Here is a 6,209-nt window from a genome sequence, read left to right as displayed (position 1 = left end):
TTATAGTAAAAATATGTACTTTTGGAAAGATAAATCAAAAAAACAACTTAGTGTTTTAGCATAAGAACTTGGTTTTCTGTAATGCTAACTTAGATTATTCTAGTTGTATATGTAGGCGCATGAATACATATTTTTCTCCGTTACCTGATTATGGTTTTAAGTTTAAAGAGACCCCATATCTAGGCCTGTTTTAGGTCATTCTGGCCCCCATAAGTGAAACAATGGTTGTGGCTTCTTAACCCCCTCCCCCTCCCTCTCTCATAAGAATCGAACTTAAATTTACTTATTAATCAGCAATTAACTTAAATTCTAAATTTGTGTCTTTAATACCATAACTTTCGAGTTTTTTTTTATGTGAATTTATAAAATAAAAACTCAAAAATATGTTATGGTGTACGCTTTGCTACGATCCATAAAAATCTCCGAGGGTAAACCTATTTTTGCCAAATGCTTTAAATATATCATACACAATATTAATAATGGCATGGTCAGTTGAACTACCTGGCTGAAATTCAAATAGTTTATTATACAGAATATTATTTGTGTTGAGAAAAGTCAAAATCCGATTATATATAATTCGCTCTAAGATCTGGAGAAGTAAGGGAAAATTGTAATTTTCAGGATTAAAAATATCTTTTGATTTGAAAATAGGTATAATTCTCGTAATTTTAAGTTTCTTAATATAAACACCTTGTTTTAAAGAAAGATTTAAATATTCAAAAGAAGGATTGTTAAGTATTTTATCGATATTTAATTACATTTCTTTTTTAATTACATTACTAATAACATTATTAGTAATAATGTAATTAGAAATCTTTTCAGTAATTCTTTAATTATCCAACATAGAGGTCTTACTAGGAGTTAGATATGACTTAAAGTTTACTTCAGTGGTTTCTGTTTTTGATGCTAAAGTGAAACCTAGACTGACAAAATATTGATGAGGTGTTTCGGCAGTTAAAAATTTTTTATCAGTTTCATACCAATTACTTCCATAATAAATGTTCCTAGTATTTTATCGATTGTGTTTATGTTTTTTTAATTGCTCGGTATAGTATTATTTCTTCGACTTTTTAGTTACCATCTCATTTTTACACTCCATTCATATACACTCCACTCCTTTTTACACTCCATTCATATACACTCCACTCCATTATTCATTTCTATATTATACTGATTATCAAATGTTTTGCGATTTCTTGATCGTCGGGTTGAAAAAATATCTCATAAATTTTCTCTATTGGAAACTTTTGTATTTTCTACAGAAGTTCTAATTACACTGGTCAACAATGAATTTGCACCAGCTTTAATTTTAGGCTTACTAGATGTAGTTTTTCACGATGATTCCATATCTGTGTTTAGTTTTTCTCCAGCATGTCTGAATCTTGAGATAATGTATGTGTGTTTTTTGCACTAATATATAGTTTCAGTGTGAAATAAACTAATGTTTCTTTATTTTCATGGTAATTATTTCAATAAAATTAACTTATATAGTGCCTAGAATTTGCAAAAATTCACCAGACGCCTTTTGCTACATTTGTGGGCAATTTACATTGTCAGGGCAGCAAAAGAAAATCACTCCAGAAATCTTGAAAATTTACAAGCTGTATTTTGGTCGTCTTTTAGGAGATCAAGATAAAACTTGGGCACCACATGTGGCTTGTTATAGTTGTTACAGCTTATTAAGAGATTGGATCAACAAACGAAGGTCTTCTTTTCGATTTGTTATACCAATGATTTGGAGGGAGCCAAAAGATTATTACAATGACTGCTATTTTTGCGCTGTTAATACTGCTGGATTTTCGTCGAACAATAAGCACCAAATTGTGTACCCGAATTTGGATTCGGCCATAAGGCCTGTTCCTCATGACAGCACCCTGCTCATTCCAGTACCACCAGCTGATGGATTAGACTCTGTTGAAGACAAATATGTTGTTAATATTGAACGTCAAGATGCGGCTGATGTTGACTTTGATCCAGATATTGACGGCGAAGAGACCAAAGTTTTCACACAAGGTGAACTGAATGATTGGTTAGAAACTTGTCCCTTTCCAAGGAAAAAGTTGAACTTTTAGCGTCAAGACTGAAAGAAAAGAATTTTTTAGCAGTTGGTGTCAAAGTATCCCACTTTCGAAAGCGCAACAACGATTTATCTAGGTTTTTCACCATTGATGGACCCTTGTGCTACTGCAATAATGTCAATAGTCTTTTCGAAAATTTATCCCAAGTGCATTTGCCTCGTGATTGGTGCCTCTTCATTGATTCATCTAAGAGGAGTTTGAAGGCTGTGTTGTTACATATTGGCAATCAGAAGCCATGTATTCCAATCGCTCATTCCGTACACTTGAATGAAACTCACGAAAATATTTCTAGACGATATTGATTACAAAACTCATCAGTGGAACATTTGTGGTGATTTGAAAGTGATTGGTATGTTAATGGGTATGTAAACAGGGTTTACCAAGTTCTGCTGCTTTCTTTGTTTATGGGATAGTCGTGCTGTGAACGAACATTACGTAAAACGTGATTGGATGCTGAGAAGTGAATACGAACCCGGTGTAAGCAGCGTTCACCATATTCCGCTAGTTGATCAAGACAAAATATTTTTGCCACCGCTTTACATCAAGCTTGGTTTGATGAAAAACTTTGTAAAAGCATTAGGTAAAACTGAATCAGCGGGTTTTGAATACTTGGTTGAAAAATTTCGCAAAATTAGTGCAGCGAAACTCAAAGAAGGCGTTTTTGTTAGACCCCAAATTCTAGATGTTTTTAAAGATCATGGATTTGAAGAGTCACTTACTTCCGACGAAAAAGAAGCGTGGAAAGCGTTTGTATGGGTTTGTAAGAACTTCTTGGGGAATCACAAATTGTGTGAATATGAAAATTGTATTCAAAAGCTACTCGATTCGCTCCAAAAAGTGGGCTGTCGTATGTCATTGAAAATGCATTTTTTGCATTAGCATTTGGCATTTTAAAGTACAGAATGTCCGAAAATTAAAATCCCAAATATCTCAAGAACTAGACGTGCTGGAAGAAAACGGAAAACAGATTTGAAATCAGTGCAAAAAACTGGTTTAGAAAAAACTATTTAGATTAATGGTACATTCAAAAAATATTTTTTTTGTTGACCAGTGTTACCTGGGAAATTATGACTTGCAGCGTTCTGACCGTTAAACTCCAGGATGTTGATTTTAAGAGATTATTGGAGTTTTAATTTACTGTTTAACTTATAATTTCCTTGTAAATTTAAATTAAATTTTTTTTATTTCTCAAGAAATAAACACCTTGAAGTCTTAAATTCGCAAGTATTATTTTACTGTGAACATTTCTCTGTTTTTAAGGCCATCAAGAAGCCTTTAAAAAAATATTGCAAATTATTACCAAATTCTCAATGCTTTGGTATTTGTCGTTAAAAGAAATAACAAATTTTCGGATTTTCTAGTTGAACATCTAAATCAAATTATGGAACAGCGATAGAACACAATACCAATGCCTTTTAGGTTTTAGATTACTGGAAAAGTGTGGTTAATGATTTTACTCCCTACTTTTTAAAATATTCTCTTTTTAGTTAACAGGCAATTTACCTCAAACCTCATATTGTAATCGCAAACATTTTTTTAATTTTGGATAACTTCTGCTAGATATTGTTCATTTCAGCCTTCAGTTTTTGAAAAACAGTTTGTTTTAAATGAAATATGTTGAAGATAAGTCGAACTATTATAAAAATTGAACTGGTCTTAAACCACTTAAGTATGGGTAGACTTTCTTGTCAAAGTCCTATTCCAAAGTTGAGCGTCCTTCACGTCCGCTAACTCGGATTGATAGGCTAGGGAAATCGGAATATATAGGAACAGAAGGTTGAGTTATTTCCTTAGATGACTGCCAATTTGGATTGATTTAAAAATTATTGAGTCCGAAAATTTTTCGTTTTGTATGCCGTACCGCTAGACAAGTATTTAAGTATATTTATCAAAACCGCATTCTAGTCAAGCGTCCTTTAAACTACGGATTAAGTATCAATCATAGCGCTACACCTTCATATACACCGAGAAAGCAACTTAAACTAAAATTTTAAAGCCGTAGCGCAGTGGTTAGCGCGATTGTGTCAGAAGCTCGAGATCTGTGATGCAACGCTACCTCTGGGCAACTTTGATAACACCGGTCAGAATGGAGGCGTGAATTTCCTTTTTAAATGCTCTTCCGCGGTACTCTGTGAAAGCGCTGTGACTGTGAAATTATTGTCGATGCAATAGTTACTAATTAGTTTAGCCATGCATTTGTTAGCACAGGTTCAAGTTTAGGATTAAAAATAAAAAAGTAAAACTTGCTTAAAATCATACCTAAACTCTAATAATAATACAATCGACAAAAATATGCTAACAGACGCAAAATTGCTTGATGTCGTGTACTTTCTTATATCAAATAAAGGTAAAAAGGTTGATGATGTAATTAATAATGTAGTAATTAAATCAATACCTCATTTGAAAATCCCGCTTTTGCATATATCTACGCTCTCTTTAGAACAAGGAACCATTCCTGATAAACTTAAAATTGCTAAAGTAATACCTATACTATCGGGACATGGGACTAGAGTCTCCATTTACAGACCTATCTCCATACTCTCATGCTTTTCAAAATTATTAGGACATATTATGTATAAAAGATTGTATTACTTTTTAGATGCAAACAATATTCTTTATAGTAAGCAATTTGGGTTTAAAAAGAGACACTCTACTGATTAGGTTATTGTTCATCTTGTTCATGATATCTTTAAATCATTTTATGTAAATAAATGAAGGGTCCAGGGGAAAAACGATGAGATAACCAAAAATCTTATTTTGAGATATGATCAAAAGAAACTTTTACAACTGATAAAAACGTGTGCGTATATTAAGTGCGTATAAAATAACTATTCCGAGATATAGACTTTGTAGAATAAAGTCCACTAATGCGTTTAAAACGGTAATAACGTGTATTTATCATTCTTAAATTTCTTTTAATCAATAAAATTTGAAATTGTGCATGGAGTCTCATCGTTTTTCCCCTGGATTTTCTCATCTTTTAGCATCTTTGCCATTTTTTTCACAAAAAATTATTCGACTTTAGTATTGTTGTTCTTGTTGTAACTTTCTAAAAATTTGCAAAGATTGACGAAATAAAAACGAAAGAACTAAAATTTAATAATTAAACCAATCACAATTAATTTATTTCACCGTTACATTGCGCTTCAATGTTACTTCGATGTCAACATAATAATAATCACAATAAAAATAATAATAACAATCGTTCAATTAATACTTATTTAAACAGTAACTTACAGTAAAAAAATTAAAGAGAGACAATGTATCACGCCACACTGTAAATGGATGGGAAGGGCAACATATATCGTAGGATTTCGTAGTTTATGAAAAAGACCAATTATTAAATGGAAACTTGAAAAAATCGAGGAAAATTAATTATCAGGTCACTCATCCTGGAAACAATAAACAAGATCTTAACCTTGCATAAGCGATTTTTGATGAAACAACTACAGCTGCGATACTAAGTTATTTTCCTGAAAGAAATGATGCAGCATAATTTTTATCATTGTTTCATAAATTATTTATCACACTTAATTCAAAGCAGATGTTTAATACATCCAATCAGCTCGGCAATGCTGCTGTAAAAGGAGATAAAAAAACCCACATTTTATAAAGAAATCGCAAATTGAATTGAAATTTGGTCAACATATTTTACTTTAACCAAACAAACTTCTCATGCTCTTATCACAACATTACGTGCAACTGCATCTCTTATTGATGATTTGGTTGAAGAAAGCTATAAATTTGTTCTTACTTCCAGGTTACAAAGTGATCCTTTGGAGCTTTTTTTTTTAGGTGCCCCAAGAAGTCCTAACGGTTCTAACCACTGCGCCACGGCTGCACTAAAGAGGAGCTACGCTTTAGTAAGTATAGACAAATGAGCGGTTTAGTAAGTATAGACAAATGAGTCAATTTCTTGTAAGTCTTTTAGAAGTTTGCAACAGTCTTCTAAAGGAAGATATTAATTTCTGGGATAATAGTATTTATCAAACATTTGAATGCAAGATATTGCATTGTTGTCTTCAGAGATATTAGAGTGTCAGCTTTCTGAAGATAGCACGGAAGTTGCTGTTACTATAGCAGGCTACATTGCTAATTTGAAAAAAAGATTTAAATGTCTATCTTGTGGTC

This window comes from Hydra vulgaris, chromosome 03 (genome assembly GCF_038396675.1).
Source record: "Hydra vulgaris chromosome 03, alternate assembly HydraT2T_AEP".
Lineage (NCBI taxonomy): Eukaryota > Metazoa > Cnidaria > Hydrozoa > Anthoathecata > Hydridae > Hydra > Hydra vulgaris.
This window is presented reverse-complemented; position numbering follows the sequence as displayed.